Genomic DNA, 18,430 nt, shown 5'->3' on the forward strand with positions numbered 1-18,430 from the left:
GACTATACACAGTATAATAGGGGGGCACAACAAGACTATACACAGTATAATAGGGGGGCACTAGAGGACTATACACAGTATAATAGTGGGGCACTAGAGGAGTATGCACAGTATAATAGGGGGGCACTAGAGGAGTATGCACAGTATAATAGGGGGGCACTAGAGGACTATACACAGTATAATAGTGGGGGCACTAGAGGGCTATACACAGTATAATAGGGGGGCACCAGAGGACTATACACAGTATAATAGGGGGCACCAGAGGACTATACACAGTATAATAGGGGGACACTAGAGGACTATACACAGTATAATAGTGGGGCACTAGAGGACTATACACAGTATAATAGGGGGGCACTAGATGACTATACACAGTATAATAGGGGGGCACTAGATGACTATACACAGTATAATAGGGGGGCACTAGAGGACTATACACAGTATAATAGGGGGCACTAGAGGAGTATGCACAGTATAATAGTGGGGCACCAGAGGACTATACACAGTATAATAGGGGGCACCAGAGGACTATACACAGTATAATAGGGGGGCACTAGAAGACTATACACAGTATAATAGGGGGGCACTAGAGGACTATACACAGTATAATAGGGGGGCACTAGAGGACTATACACAGTATAATAGTGGGGGCACTAGAGGACTATACACAGTATAATAGGGGGGCACTAGAGGACTGTACACAGTATAATAGGGGGGCACTAGAGGACTGTACACAGTATAATAGGGGGGCACTAGAAGATTATACACAGTATAATAGGGGGGCACTAGATGACTATACACTGTATAATAGGGGGGCACTAGAGGACTATACACATTATAATAGTGGGGCACTAGAGGACTATACACAGTATAATAGGGGGGCACTAGAAGACTATACACAGTATAATAGGGGGCACTAGAAGACTATACACAGTATAATAGGGGGGCACTAGATGACTACACACAGTATAATAGGGGGGCACTAGAGGACTATACACAGTATAATAGGGGGGCACTAGAGGACTATACACAGTATAATAGGGGGGCACTAGAGGAGTATGCACAGTATAATAGGGGGGCACTAGAGGACTATACACAGTATAATAGGGGGGCACTAGAGGAGTATGCACAGTATAATAGTGGGGCACCAGAGGACTATACACAGTATAATAGGGGGGCACTAGAGGACTATACACAGTATAATAGGGGGCACTAGAGGACTATACACAGTATAATAGGGGGGCACCAGAGGACTATACACAGTATAATAGGGGGGCACTAGAGGACTATATACAGTATAATAGGGAGGCACCAGAGGACTATACACAGTATAATAGGGGGGCACTAGAGGACTATACACAGTATAATAGGGGGCACTAGAGGACTGTACACAGTATAATAGGGGGGCACTAGAGGAGTATACACAGTATAATAGGGGGGCACTAGAGGACTATACACAGTATAATAGGGGGCACTAGAGGACTATACACAGTATAATAGGGGGACACTAGAGGACTGTACACAGTATAATAGGGGGGCACCAGAGGACTATACACAGTATAATAGGGGGCACTGGAGGACTATACACAGTATAATAGGGGGGCACTAGAAGACTATACACAGTATAATAGGGGGGCACTAGAAGACCATACACAGTATAATAGTGGGGCAGCAGAGGACTATACACAGTATAATAGGGGGGCACCAGAGGACTATACACAGTATAATAGGAGGGCACCAGAGGACTATACACAGTATAATAGGGGGGCACTAGAGGAGTATGCACAGTATAATAGGGGGGCACTAGAGGACTATACACATTATAATTGTGAGGCACCAGAGGAATATACACAGTATAATTGGGGGAGGGGGGCAGTAGTAGTACTGTGCTGTAGTAGTACTGTGCTGTGCCCATATATACAGGATAGGAGTAGTAGTACTGTGCTGTGCCCATATATACAGGATAGGAGTAGTAGTACTGTGATGTGCCCATATATACAGGATAGGAGGAGTAGTACTGTGCTGTGCCTCTATATACAGGATAGGAGTAGTAGTACTGTGCTGTGCCCATATATACAGGATAGGGGTAGTAGTACTGTGCTGTGCCTCTATATACAGGATAGGAGTAGTAGTACTGTGCTGTGCCCATATATACAGGATAGGAGGAGTAGTACTGTGCTGTGCCCATATATACAGGATAGGGGGGAGTAGTAGTACTGTGCTGTGCCAATATATACAGGATAGGAGGAGTAGTACTGTGCTGTGCCCATATATACAGGATAGGAGTAGTAGTACTGTGCTGTGCCCATATATACAGGATAGGAGGAGTAGTAGAAATGTGCTGTGCCCATATATACAGGATAGGAGTAGTAGTACTGTGCTGTGCCCATATATACAGGATAGGAGGAGTAGTACTGTGCTGTGCCCATATATACAGGTTAGGAGTAGTAGTACTGTGCTGTGTCCATATACACAGGATATGAGTAGTAGTACTGTGCTGTGTCCATATACACAGGATATGAGTAGTAGTACTGTGCTGTGCCCATATATACAGGATAGGAGTAGTAGTACTGTGCTGTAACCATATATACAGGTTAGGAGTAGTAGTACTGTGCTGTGCTCATATATACAGGATAGGAGGAGTAGTAGAAATGTGCTGTGCCCATATATACAGGATAGGAGTAGTAGTACTGTGCTGTGCTCATATATACAGGATAGGAGGAGTAGTAGAAATGTGCTGTGCCCATATATACAGGATAGGAGTAGTAGTACTGTGCTGTGCCCATATATACAGGATAGGAGTAGTAGTACTGTGCTGTAACCATATATACAGGTTAGGAGTAGTAGTACTGTGCTGTGTCCATATACACAGGATATGAGTAGTAGTACTGTGCTGTGCCTCTATATACAGGATAGGAGGAGTAGTACTGTGCTGTGCCCATATATACAGGTTAGGAGTAGTAGTACTGTGCTGTGTCCATATACACAGGATATGAGTAGTAGTACTGTGCTGTGCCCATATATATAAAGGATAGGGGTAGTAGTACTGTGCTGTAACCATATATACAGGTTAGGAGTAGTAGTACTGTGCTGTGTCCATATACACAGGATATGAGTAGTAGTACTGTGCTGTGCCCATATACATAAAGGATAGGAGTAGTAGTACTGTGCTGTAACCATATATACAGGTTAGGAGTAGTAGTACTGTGCTGTAACCATATATACAGGATAGGAGTAGTAGTACTGTGCTGTGTCCATATACACAGGATATGAGTAGTAGTACTGTGCTTTGCCCATATATACAGGATAGGAGTAGTAGTACTGTGCTGTAACCATATATACAGGATAGGAGTAGTAGTACTGTGCTGTGTCCATATACACAGGATATGAGTAGTAGTACTGTGCTTTGCCCATATATACAGGATAGGATGTGCTGTGCCCCTATATACCAAATAAGAATATAAAATTTGTTAGGACTTTAATAAAAAATATTTGATAAGAGGAGCAGTATATATAAGTAAAATAATGAAGGAGAGCATTATGTAAAACATAATTAATAAGTAGGAGCACTGTAAGGGTGTATAGATGAAATGATTAATTGGAAATAATGTATTATGGAATGATTACCAATTTAATTTATTAGGTTATCATATTATTTACTCAGGGTTGTGTATTGTAGTATACTAAGGAGTCGCAATGTAATATTTGATTTTTGGAGGGAGCACAGTATGGTTTTGTTATTGGGGTATATTTGATATTTGTGGGGGGCAGTTGTGTTGTGAGTGAGACATTGGGGCAGATTTACTTAGCCGGTCCATTCGCGATCCAGCGGCGTGTTCACTGTGGATGATTCGGGTCTTCCGGAAATTCACTAAGGTAGTTCCTCCGCCGTCCACCAGGTGTCGCTGCTGCGCTGAATTCCGTCTGAGTGCACTGAAGTTCACCGTCCTACGCTGGGTGCAGGTAAGCGCGTGTCAAGCGACACTTTTTTTTTTTTTTTAAATGCAGTGGTTTTTCCGAATCCATTGGGTTTTCTTACGTCCACGCCACCCGATTTCCGACGCGTGCATGCCGGCACCGATGCGCCAAAATCCCGTAACAATTCATGGAAAATCGTCGCAAATCGGAATTATACATTATACTGTAATGACTGTGATATTTTTAGTTGCACAGTGTGGAGATGTGCCACACAATGATGAAGATATCCGGTGGAAAATTCTACCAATACCAAGTTTTTGAGAGACTCTCTAGCTGCTATAGGGAACAAGGATTGCTATCTGTAACAATGGGGCTCACGAATGGATCGCGAATGGACCGGGTAAGTAAATGAGCCCCAATATGTAATGCTCAAGAAACTATATCCATTGGGGGTCATTTACTAAGGGCCCGAATCGCTCTTTTTAGTCGGGTTTCCCAAAAATTACCATTTTGCGACGAATTGCCCCAGGTTTTTGGCGCACACGATTGGATTGTGGCGCAGCGGCGCCGGCATGCATGTGACGGCTGTTGGAAAACCCGACGGATTCAGAAAAACCACTATATTTTTTTTAAAAAAATGTGTCGCTTGACACGTGCATATCTGCAGGATGAGTCCCTGGGTGATGGATGAGGAGGCCCATGGTGGGAAGTAGCTTTATCCAGGGATTAGACAGAGGCAACATTGTGCAGGCAATGGCCAAACGATTGACAGCAGCAAAAACAGCAAGCTGGAAGAACCATGGAGAGCCAGTCCACAGGAAGGTTACACACAGCCTGAAAGTGGATTCAGGATGGGCTGGTAGAAATGGGAGTCCTAGTGGTGGATCTCAGCTCTGGGATTAAGTCTCCGGACTTGCCCTGGGTACTAGGCAGGGGCCTGAGACACCTATAGTTCCTGGTATTTGGACGCTTGCTATGGCAGATAGACCCTAAGGTCTGGTTCTCTCTCTGCAGACTTCCACCCAGCAGGGGTTTATTTACTCCCCTCGTCAAAAATAAGGCTGCAAAGGAGGAGGACGCCACGTAAAGACGAGATGAAGTCTGTGGAGGAGGAAAACACCACTGAAAGACAAAATGAAGCTTGTGAAGTAAGGCCCCTTCCACACTTGGGTTTTTCACTGGCGTGTTCTGCACGTGCTTTTGACGCACAGAACTTGCATTGCACTCTGACCCATTGTAACCAATGGGTCTTTTCAGACTTGCATTTTTTTCACGCACACACGCGCGTTTTTTTTAACGAGCGTATAAACCTCGACACGCTCTACTTTTGCAAGTCACGCACGTGAAAAACGCACCATACAAGTCTATGGAGACGCATCAAAAACACATTGGACTCTGAGACACTTGCAAGTGCAATGCGTTTTTCACGCATCAATTGCCATAGAAAAGATAGAGCTCAGTCCTGAGTCCATTTCACTCTCATTACCTGCGCGTGAAAAACTGAGACACTGAACAAACTCTGACTGAAAACTGATTGAACTCTGATGCAAAATATCAGTTTTTCACTGACCAAACCCTGATCGCACCCTGATCAAACTCTGACGTGATCTGCAACGCAAGTGTGGGAGGGGCCCTTAGAAAACACCAAAGAGAGACAAATAGTAGACTGCAGGAAAACTCTGAAGAGGAGGAGGACACCTTGGAGAGGCAAGAAGAATGCTGAGGAGGAGGCGGAGGGCACCACCTTTAAAAGCATATATAGTTTTATAGTGCAGTTCACCACAGCAGTGTTCGTATCTTTTAGGTCATATAGTTGAAATTGGAAGTTTCTATACAGTACAATATATAACACACATATGGGGCACATTTAGTAAGGTCCTTGTGCAGTGGTGTAACTAGAAGCGGATGGGCCCCAGTGCAAAGTCTGTGCCAGGCCTCCGACTATACTGTATGGTCTATAGTAATAGTCTTCTCATATGGGAAAGTGACACCATAAGGGCCCCCTAAACCTCTTGGGCCCAGGTGCGACCGCAACCTCTGCACCCCCGAAAGTTGCGCCGCTGTCCTTGTGCCAGTTTTTTTTTAGTTAGCACATTGTTTGTAGTGCAAATTGCTTGTACATGTATTTAACCCCTTAAGGACGGAGGGTTTTTCGGCTCATTTCTCGCTCTCCAACTTCAAAAATCCATAACTTTTTCATTTTTCCGTGTACAGACCTGTGTGAGGGCTTATTTTGTGCGTAACAAATTTTACTTTCCCGTAATGTTATTTATTTTAACATGCCGTGTAGTGGGAAGCCGCAAAAAAAATTCCAAATGTGGAAAAATTGAAAAAAAAAAAACGCACGTGGGTTCTTGTGGGCTCAGTTTTTACGACTTTCACTCTTCGCTCCAAATAACACGCCTACTTTATTCTTTAGAAACAAAAAAAAATTAAAAATACTGTCCGCTCACCCAATCACGATTCTCCTCTTTATGATGACTATTCTGTGCGAGTGGTGCACGTCCTCAAGATCCTACAGCATGTGATCCAAGGTGAGAACAAAGCGAATTCAGGCGGCACTCTGGCCTCCACACAGATAGCACTGTTAAAAATCCTTCTTTATTGTATCATGCGATAAAAGTATAGATGGATACAGCAAGGACTTTATTCTTTGGTTCGGTGCGATCGCGGTGATACCAAATTTATACAGGTTTTATTGTGTTTTAATACATTTTAAAAAATTAAACGAATGTGTACAAAAAAGAAAAAAAAATTTTTGCCATCTTCTGACGCTAATAACTTTTTCATACTTTGGCGCACGGAAATGTGTGAGGGGTCGTTTTTTGCGAAATGAAGCGACGTTTTCATTGCTACTATTTTGAGGTCTGTGCGACATTTTGATCATTTTTTATTTCATTTTTTATGTTATGTAAAAAGGTGTAAAAGTCGCATTTCGGACATTTGGGCGCCATTTCCCGCCTCGGAGGTCACCGCCGCCTGTAACCGTTTTTATATTTTGATAGATCGGGCATTTTGGGACGCGGCGATACCGAATATGTTTGTGATTTTTACTGTTTATTATGTTTTATATCCGTTCTAGGGAAAGGGGGGTGATTTGAACTTTTAATATTTTATTAATTTTTTTTATTTTTTAAACTTTTTTTTTTCTTTTTTTTTCACTATCTTTTAGACCATCTAGAGTACATTAACCCTAGATGGTCAGATCGCTGCTACCATATACTGCAATACTTCTGTATTGCAATATATGGCATTTTTGCAGCACATTCATTACAATGAGCCACTGGCTCATTGTAACGAATCTGCAGCTGCCAGATAGCCTCGTGTCAAAAGAAGACACGAGGCTACCATGGCAACCGATCACCGCCCCCCGATGACGTTCGGGGGCGTGGCGATCGAAAAAAAGATGGCGCCGCCCGCACGCCGCCGTCTTTTAAATGCCGCCGGCGACATTGCCGGCGGCAACAGGGGGGTTAATAGCCGCGATCGGTGCTAGCACCGACCGCGGTTATTAGCAGTGGGGTTTTATGCATTTTGCAAAAACCCCCACCTTTGTATGAAGAGGACTCAGCCCGTGAGCCCTCTTCATACATCCCTTATACCTCTGCGCCGTAGAGCTACGGCGCAGAGCGTTAAGGGGTTAAGAAGTGTCCGTGCCACGGCTGCACTAGGCACCATGCAACGCAAATAAGGGCTCAGTCAGACCGTGTGCCAGATTTATCATGCAAAGTCCGACAATAATGGGGCTTATTTACTAAGGGTCCGCGGACTGCACTTTTGTAGGATATTCCGTCGTTTTCGGGTTTCACACGGCTGTGACAGGTATTAAGGGGATTTTGGCGCATGTGATCGGATTCTTGCTTTCATGCGCCAGAAATCGGGGGCCAGGCCATCGAACGATCCGACTGATTCAGACTGAGCGTGGGATTTAAAGGAAACCTAGCTGAGGAAGCTGGGGTCCTGAATACCGGAGTGGCTGGCTGTTGCGGCCTTGTGGACAGCGATGATCACGGGTCTTGATATCAGGAGCAGGCTGGCAGGTCTCTAGCAGGTGGAGTGTGCAAGAAAATGGAGGGAGAAGCTGACAACGTATGTTTAACCCTGGGGCAACCGGTTGTATAGATAGGGATCCCTGGGGATGAAGGTACAGGCGGATCCAGGGATCACTCAGAGGCACGTTGGTGAAGTATAACTTACAGTTCTTTATTGGAATAGGTAATGGCCTAAAAAGCAGCAGAACTTCGGCTGCAGGGAGGTAGGTGGCAAGAGAAGGTCCTCAGGAAGGTGAGCACGCAGCCTGTGCTGCTAGTGAGGGAACAGAGTCCTGATGTGGACCTCTTTTCTGGTCTGGTGTCAGGGCAGCTTGCCTCAGACACTTCTTCGTGGCAAGCACCTGTCCAACCAGCACACTCCTTCCTTACAGCAAATACAGAGCATATCATTGGGTAATACAATTACCACTTAGCCTCCCAGGCAGAGACTTACAGCTGCATTTACCAGGTTTCTCATGCTGGAGACCTCCTAGCCAGGTGCTCAGGCTGACCACATGCTCCTGACATGGAGAGGGAGAAGTTTGCACAACTTATGAACCCTTCGCATTGGCGCCCCCTGCACACTACACATGTAACTGCTCTGCTCTTATCATGGGGCACATTTACTATCTGACACAAAATCAGAATAAACCTTTCACATTAGGACACAAGCTCATTCATATTTGCCAAATGCCAGAATAATTAAATAAAGCTCATTTTTACGGCACATTATTACTTTGAAAAGTCAAAAGATTATATACATTTCATTATTACTTGTGGCCGTGTTTGTAGTCGCTGCTTCCGATGAATCTAACCCTTTTCATTCCTCAAGATGAATCTATTATGTGACAGTCCCTCATAGTTGAGATGATGTTCTTCGGCTTCTCCCCTTTCCTCAAAATCTTACCACAGTCATTATGGCCAAACCGTCCAATTTTAGTTTTGTCGAGCCCAAGGACGCGTCTCCACTAAGGTATCTAAATGGAGACATGAAGGTCCTTTTAGTGACTCTCCCATTTCTCTCACTATTATTCCGGCATTTGGCAAATAGAAATAATTATGGTTTCTTATTCACCTAAATGGTAAAGTTTTATTCTGATTTCATGTCAAATAGTGAGGAAAACATGAATATGTTTATATAGAGTAATGTAAATGTCTGGTTTCATCTACTTGTAGACGACCGGGTTCTCTACTGTTCCTCGGCCTTATTTTATGTTCTTCTCTCTGGAAATAGGCAGGACACTAAGGTGCGCGGCTTTCAGGCCTCTGACCTGGATTCACGGGCTCCACACTGCAGCCTCTTCTCCGGATCAGGTTTGTGCACAGTGCAGGGGCCGAGTACGTCAATCTCTGATGATCACATCACGTGGCACCAGTAGTGGCAGCCGCTGGCCTGGGTGAGATGTTTATGCACAAGTCAGTAGGATAATAAAAGGGAGGCCTATAATATGAGGTGTGAGTTATGTGCGCTGCTGCTGTAGGAGTCTACTGCCGGATCTGTATCACTTGTCACGGATTGCGCCTCTGCCGGAACAGCATGACAGCTCCGCATGGTTGTAAATGAACTTATTACTGAGGGAAGTGGAGTGTCGCCTCTGTTCATCACCGTCCCACACCATCCGTTTTACTGACGTTCTCTGCTCCAGCACCTCCTCGGAGAAGAATCATTTTGTTGCTCTGGAGGGTTAAGAAAATAGAAGGAACAGGTCAGGAGAGATGCCGCCTTGCAGATTTTTCATGAATATTTGTAGTTTTGGGAAGATTTTTCAAGACCCTGAAGGTGGCAAGCAGAAGGGAAGGAGGTGATGAGATGAGAGTGGATGAGCCTTCTCTATCTAGACTATAAGCTCTGCAGGCGGGGTCCACTGTGTGAACAGCAGATAGCAGAGATCGCCCCCCACAGGTCTAAGTAGCACTTTTTTAAGGGGGTTAATATTCTTTTTTGTTACTAAGAAGCATTGGAAACTTCTATCCTCTGCGGCAATCATCATCCTGATGGAGAAGACGAGGTGACTCACAGCTCAGAGCCAAGGCATTACGTTTACTGCTGCCATAATCGCTCATTAATCCAAAATGCAATTAACCTGCAGCTGGAGAGAGCAGAGAGTCTTTGGAGGATGACCCCAGAATTCCAGTTGGTAGCTGTTCTTTATTAGGAATAATATCCACAGGGATGATGAGATATTTTCCCAAGGCTCCGCAATTTTATTTTAGATTTTTTTTTGTTGTTGTTTTTTTGGGCTTGGTAGGAACATCTTTGATAAACGAACTTGTTCTTCTTTTTCTCTGACGCATTCTCTTTGTTGTCCAAACCTGATCCAAATAAAGGAATCACCTTCACATGGTATTCCTTATCACATTCTTGGAGCCTGTGTCACCCAACCATGTTCGCATTCAAGTGACAACATCTTGTTGAATTCACTGGAACTACCTCTGGGGGGAAAATTTGAACAAGTCTCTACATGCGGCAGCCATATAGATAGCTGCCTTGTTAAAGAGAGGAAGGGATGCCAGCATTTCTTCTCTTGACGTTCCGGACAAGTTGTCTTCTAACTTCTGTAACCAGAAGCTCATTGAGGTCACTGTACAAGTGGCTGCTATTGTGGTCTAAGCATGGCCATAGAAGTCTTCCATGACCTTCTGAGTAATGCTTAGACTTTTTATCCATCAGATAAAAGCCCACACCTTCAAATGAGAGTGGATATACCTGCAATTGGAGCGTCTACCAAGACTTTGACTTCTATCGGGTACTTCCTCTTGAAATTCGCAGTGATGTAAGGTCTTCTTTCTAGATCTAGTCATTCCTTATGGATAAGGCCGACTATGTTGGCATGTACTGGGAAAACTATTGTTTTTCTCTCCCCCAGCCCAGGAACATATGATCTTAGATAAACATGGGCTTTTCCACTCTTCCAGATTCATTGTTGTTTTTACTGCCCTGAGGATTTCATCACTGTCTTATAACTTGCACAAAGCTTAACCTGACACCTCCTATCATTGTTCAGGGGGTTAATACTAAGACCCACAGCTCTTATGTTGGAGCTGTAAGTGTCGGTGGAGCTGGTGCACTCATCTCTCCATCACCCTTGTGCAGCCACACATCATCGTCCAGCGACCTCCTGGATTTCTGCATTTAATCCCTAATTTGTTGGTTGCGTATTCTGCTGACATCCCTCAACATTACCTCCAAATTTTACAAATGATTACAAATGTAAGGGGTATGTATGTATTCTAGAGGCTGGATTGAAGACTTCTGTAGAGTTTGATCAGAGTGGAATAGGGCTAGGTGGAAGGCTCCTGTATGTTTTGGTCATGATGGAATAGCATAGGGTGGAGGCCTCCTTAGGTTTTGATGAGGCTAGAGTAGCACTGGATGAAAAGCTCCTGTAGAGTTTGGTCAGGCTGGGATTGCAATGCGTGGAAGGCTCCTAAAAGGTTTTGGTCAGAGTAACATTGGGTCGAAGGCTTCTGTAGGATTTTGTCAGGATGGAATAGCACAGTGTGGAGGGCTCCTGTAGGGTTTGATCAGGATGAAGTAGAACTGGGTGGAAAGCTCCTGTAGAATTTGATCAGGTTGGTTGGAGGGTTCCTGGAGGGTTTAGTCATGATGGAATAGCACTTGGTGGAAGGCTCAGGAAGGGTTTGGTCAAGATGGAGTAACACTGAGTGGATGGCTCCTGTAGAGTTTGGTCATGATGGAGTAGCAATGGATGGAAGACTTTTGTAGGGTGTGGTCAGGCTAGAGTAGCACTGGGTGGAGGGCTCCTGTAGGATTTGGTCAGGATAGAGCAGCGCTGGATGGATGGTTCCTGTAGGGTTTGTCCAGGCTGGAATAGAGATAGACAGAGAGCCTAAGGTCTGGTCAGGATCGAAAACTTCTGTAAGGTTTGGTCACAATGGAGACGCTCTGGTTGGAGGGTTAATGTAGGGTGTGGTAATAATGGAGTGGCTCTGGGAATAGGGATCCTGTAGGGTTTGGCCAGGCTGGAGTAGCACTGCGTGTAAGGCTCCAATGGTGTCTGATCAGGCTGGAACAGCACTGCTTAGAGGGCTCCTGTAGTGTTTTGTCAGGATGGTGTAGCAGGGGTTGCAGGGTGTGAAGGGATTGGTCATGATGGCGTAGCAAAGGTTGGAAGGCTCCTGTAGGGTTTGGGCAGGCTGGACTAGCACTTGGTGGAAGGCTTCTGTGGTGTTTGGTACAGATGGAGTAGCACTCGGTGAAAGGCTCCTTTAGGATTTGGTCAGGCTAGAGTAGTACTGGGTGGAGGGCTTCTTTAGGGTTTGGTCATGTTGGAACAGCACTGGGTGAAATGCTCTGGGAGTGGGGCCAGATGTGGTGGTAATCTAGATATAATAGTGTAATTAGGACCCACTAAGATTGTGCCCCATTATTGAACATGTCTCCTTCTCTTTGCCAGATATGAGCCCCGGGTGGAATGTGTGTCCTTCTTTCGTTGTAGGCCTTATTAATGCTCATGTACACAGTAGGGAAATGTCAGGGACATAATTAGATGCAGGCGGAGCACATTGGCAGGATGTTTCATCTTAATTACTGCAGGAAATTCTCACATTCATTTTATTTACTGCATGAGGAGACCCTGATGATACCACACCTGCCACCAAAGCACGAAACATCGGCACGAGACTGACAATAGCGGGTTATGATTTAATACATAATATTCCTACACCAATCACTATACTATCAGATGTATCCCTCCACCAGTCATATATTACACTGTACTATCAGATATATCTCCCCCGGTCATATATTACACTGTACTATCAGATATATCTCCCCCAGTCATATATTACACTGTACTATCAGATATATCCCTCCACCAGTCATATATTACACTGTACTATCAGATATACCTCCACCAGTCATATATTACACTGTACTATCCGATATATCCCTCCACCAGTCATATATTACACTGTACTATCAGATATATCTCCTCCAGTCATATATTACACTGTACTATCAGATATATCTCCCGGGTCATATATTACACTGTACTATCAGATATATCTCCCCCGGTCATATATTACACTGTACTATCAGATATATCTCCCCCGGTCATATATTACACTGTACTATCAGATATATCTCCCCCCGGTCATATATTACACTGTACTATCAGATATATCTCCCCCGGTCATATATTACACTGTACTATCAGATATATCTCCCCCCGGTCATATATTACACTGTACTATCAGATATATCTCCACCGGTCATATATTACACTGTACTATCAGATATATCTCCTCCAGTCATATATTACACTGTACTATCAGATATATCTCCCCCAGTCATATATTACACTGTACTATCAGATATATCCCTCCACCAGTCATATATTACACTGTACTATCAGATATATCTCCACCAGTCATATATTACACTGTACTATCAGATATATCTCCACCAGTCATATATTACACTGTACTATCAGATATATCTCTCCCGGTCATATATTACACTGTACTATCAGATATATCTCCACCAGTCATATATTACACTGTACTATCAGATATATCTCCCCCCGGGTCATATATTACACTGTACTATCAGATATATCTCCCCCGGTCATATATTACACTGTACTATCAGATATATCTCCCCCGGTCATATATTACACTGTACTATCAGATATATCTCCCCCCGGTCATATATTACACTGTACTATCAGATATATCTCCCCCGGTCATATATTACACTGTACTATCAGATATATCTCCCCCCGGTCATATATTACACTGTACTATCAGATATATCTCCACCGGTCATATATTACACTGTACTATCAGATATATCTCCACCAGTCATATATTACACTGTACTATCAGATATATCTCCACCAGTCATATATTACACTGTACTATCAGATATATCTCCACCAGTCATATATTACACTGTACTATCAGATATATCTCCACCAGTCATATATTACACTGTACTATCAGATATATCCCTCCACCAGTCATATATTACACTGTACTATCAGATATATCTCCCCCGGTCATATATTACACTGTACTATCAGATATATCTCCCCCAGTCATATATTACACTGTACTATCAGATATATCTCCACCAGTCATATATTACACTGTACTATCAGATATATCTCCCCCCGGTCATATATTACACTGTACTATCAGATATATCTCCTCCAGTCATATATTACACTGTACTATCAGATATATCTCCTCCAGTCATATATTACACTGTACTATCAGATATATCTCCTCCAGTCATATATTACACTGTACTATCAGATATATCTCCTCCAGTCATATATTACACTGTACTATCAGATATATCCCTCCACCAGTCATATATTACACTGTACTATCAGATATATCTCCCCCCGGTCATATATTACACTGTACTATCAGATATATCTCCACCAGTCATATATTACACTGTACTATCAGATATATCTCCCCCGGTCATATATTACACTGACTTTGTTCTTTTCACCACTATCTTTTGCAGATGAGCGGCGCCGCTCGTCTCGTGTCCTTTTATACTGCAGAGTTTACGACACATGAAATAATTGTGGAGATGAAGCGCTGAAGATCTGAGTGGAGACCATAAATCCCGGCTGACGCCCTCCTCCATCTCTGCGGATTGTTTGGATAATACAATGCGCTCAGTGGCCGTGTAATTATAAGCCCCATCCAGAGGCGACGGCAGAACTGCGCACTAATTACCGTGATTGATAGGTCGGGAGGATTTACATTGATGCTTCTTCACCACCTTATAATTAGATACAGGGGCTCAACGACGCCTTCTGACTGCTAAGAGACCACAAGGACTGCCGCCCAGACAGGGCGACCGCAAGGACTGCCGCCCAGACAGGGCGACCGCAAGGACTACCGCCCAGACAGGGCGACCGCAAGGACTACCGCCCAGACAGGGCGACAGCAAGGACTACCGCCCAGACAGGGCGACGGCAAGGACTACCGCCCAGACAGGGCGACGGCAAGGACTACCGCCCAGACAGGGCGACCGCAAGGACTACCGCCCAGACAGGGCGACCGCAAGGACTACCGCCCAGACAGGGCGACCGCAAGGACTACCGCCCAGACAGGGCGACCGCAAGGACTACCGCCCAGACAGGGCGACCGCAAGGACTGCCGCCCAGACAGGGCGACCGCAAGGACTGCCGCCCAGACAGGGCGACCGCAAGGACTACCGCCCAGACAGGGCGACCGCAAGGACTGCCGCCCAGACAGGGCGACCGCAAGGACTGCCGCCCAGACAGGGCGACCGCAAGGACTGCCGCCCAGACAGGGCGACCGCAAGGACTACCGCCGAGATATAGCGACCGCAAGGACTACCGCCCAGACCGCCCAGAATCAGAAAGATTGAACAGTCCCCAAAATAGTAGCAAAGAAACCGGCAGCTCGTCCAGCAAAAGATGACTCCACGCAAAACTCTGTGCACCAAATATGGAAACGTTATTGGTGTCAGAAGAAACAAAGGAGACATAAAGGAGACCTGCTGTGATAATATTGCACCATTTTACATTTGTTTGTGTTTCACTGGGGCAGATTTACTTACCCGGTCCTGTCGCGATCCAGCGACGGGTTTTCCGTCGAGGATTCAGGTCTTCTGGCGATTTACTAAGGTAGTTCCCCCGATGTACACCAGGCGTCGCTGCTGTGCTGAAGGGAAATATCTTAGCTGTACATAACTGGGGCATAAATCATAATTATCAGTTACACGGGACAGTTATAACATCCAGAAACATCCCTGGACCGAGTATCGGAAGCCTAGCTGCAGGAGAACCCAGCCAATTGCAGAACACCCCAAATATTAAGCTTAGACACCTGGAGTTTGGTATGGGGTAAATGGTAATAAGTTATCATTGGAAGCAATGACACGGTTCTAATCAAAAGTTATGAGGGTACCTCTCTGACGGGGGGGGGGGGGGGGGGGGGGGGTTGGGGATAGAAAAAACTCACCCTCACGGTGACATCACAGTCAGGGGTGGGGGTCAGAAACCTTGTGGCTTAAAATTAGTGGAGTGGCCACATGGCTTGGTTGAGAATTAGAAGACTGGATCGCTCTCCATGTCCTGTCCTTGGCCCAAGGAACTTCTACCTATTTCCAGAGAGTTTTTGTTTAAAGGGAACCTGTCACCAGGAGACCCATTTTAGCACTCCCCCAGTCCCCACAGAGCATAGTACATACACTGCCAAAGTGTTTTTGTATTAAAAATTGGCTTTACAGAAAGAAAGATGTTATATTGTACCTTTCATTAGCATCTGCTGTGTGACTAGGCAGTTGCCTATTGGGAGGAGCTGGAAAGGAGCAGTTCCCCCCCACCCTTGGGAAACAGCTTCTCCATGTGTCCTTTTCAAATATATGAAAAGGCATCACTTGGCCTAGCGACGCCCCCTGCTCCTCTACAGCCAATCCCGATTGTGGGGAGTTATTCATATATTTGAAAAGGTCACATGTTTCCCAAGGGTGGGGGGGAACTGCTCCTTTCCAGCCCCTCCCAAAAGGCAACTGCCTAGTCACACAGCAGATGCTAATGAAAGGTACAATATAACAGATCTTTTTTTTCTGTAAAACCTATTTTTTATACAAACTTGTATGTGTATTGTTTTTAACTTTTTTTTTAAATTTTTAGCTGACAATTTTGGTTTTGAGTGTACTGTATTTTTATGTATATTAAAGTCTTAGCCTCTGCTTGTAGCCTTAAAGGATCTAAGTTTACGAAGGGCTTACGTTACTAGGTCATTTTAATAAAGTATAAGTAGTAAATGTAGTGAGTGCATGTTGTGTGTAAATCATCAGAGTGCATTGTCTGTGTGGTTGAGGTGCCTACGGCCTTCTTCACATAAGTAACTCGTGGGTGGTAGCAGTGACAGGATCTGGGTGCCGAAATTGTGTGGAGCAAATTTAGCGTTAGGACGCCATTTTGTGGAAGTGGGTGGAGTTTAAATTCTGGAACTCCATAGAGTAGGTGCACCCTGGACACCAGTGTGTGGTGTTCTTGTGTCACCCCCTCATCCTCACAGACTATAAGCTCTTGTGTCACACCCCATCCTCATAGACTGTAAGCTCTTGTGTCACCCCCTCATCCTCACAGACTATAAGCTCTTGTGTCACACCCCATCCTCATAGACTGTAAGCTCTTGTGTCACCCCCTCATCCTCATAGACTGTAAGCTCCTGTGTCACCTCCTCATCCTCATAGACTGTAAGCTCTTGTGTCACCCCCTCATCCTCACAGACTGTAAGCTCTTGTGTCACCCCCTCATCCTCACAGACTGTAAACTCTTGTGTCACCCCCTCACCCTCACAGACTATAAGCTCTTGTGTCACACCCCATCCTCATAGACTGTAAGCTCTTGTGTCACCCTCTCATCCTCATAGACTGTAAGCTCTTGTGTCACCCTCTCATCCTCATAGACTGTAAGCTCTTGTGTCACCCCCTCATCCTCATAGACTGTAAGCTTTTGTGTCACCTCCTCATCCTCATAGACTGTAAGCTCTTGTGTTACCCCTCATCCTCATAGACTGTAAGCTCCTGTGTCACCTCCTCATCCTCATAGACTGTAAGCTCTTGTGTCCCCCCCTCATCCTCATAGACTGTAAGCTCTTGTGTCACCCCCTCATCCTCATAGACTGTAAGCTCTTGTGTCACCCCCTCATCCTCATAGACTGTAAGCTCTTGTGTCACCCCCTCATCCTCATAGACTGTAAGCTCTTGTGTCACCCCCTCATCCTCATAGACTGTAAGCTCTTGTGTCACCCCCTCATCCTCATGGACTGTAAGCTCTTGTGTCCCCCCTCATCCTCATAGACTGTTAGCTCTTGTGTCACCCCCTCATCCTCATAGACTGTAAGCTCATGTGTCACCCCCTCATAGATTGTAAGCTCTTGTGTCACCCCCTCATCCTCATAGACTGTAAGCTCTTGTGTCACCCCCTCATCCTCATGGACTGTAAGCTCTTGTGTCCCCCCTCATAGACTGTAAGCTCTTGTGTCACCCCCTCATCCTCATAGACTGTAAGCTCTTGTGTCACACCCCATCCTCATAGACTGTAAGCTCTTGTGTCACCCCCTCATCCTCATAGACTGTAAGCTTTTGTGTCACCTCCTCATCCTCATAGACTGTAAGCTCTTGTGTCCCCCCCTCATCCTCATAGACTGTAAGCTCGTGTCACCCCCTCATCCTCATAGACTGTAAGCTCTTGTGTCACCCCCTCATCCTCACAGACTGTAAGCTCTTGTGTCACCCCCTCATCCTCAAAGACTGTAAGCTCTTGTGTCCCCCCTCATCCTCATAGACTGTTAGCTCTTGTGTCACCTCCTCATAGACTGTAAGCTCTTGTGTCACCCCCTCATCCTCATAGACTGTAAGCTCTTGTGTCACCCCCTCATCCTCACAGACTGTAAGCTCTTGTGTCACCCCCTCATCCTCATAGACTGTAAGCTCTTGTGTCACCCCCTCA

This window comes from Engystomops pustulosus, chromosome 8 (assembly GCF_040894005.1).
Source record: "Engystomops pustulosus chromosome 8, aEngPut4.maternal, whole genome shotgun sequence".
Taxonomy (NCBI): domain Eukaryota; kingdom Metazoa; phylum Chordata; class Amphibia; order Anura; family Leptodactylidae; genus Engystomops; species Engystomops pustulosus.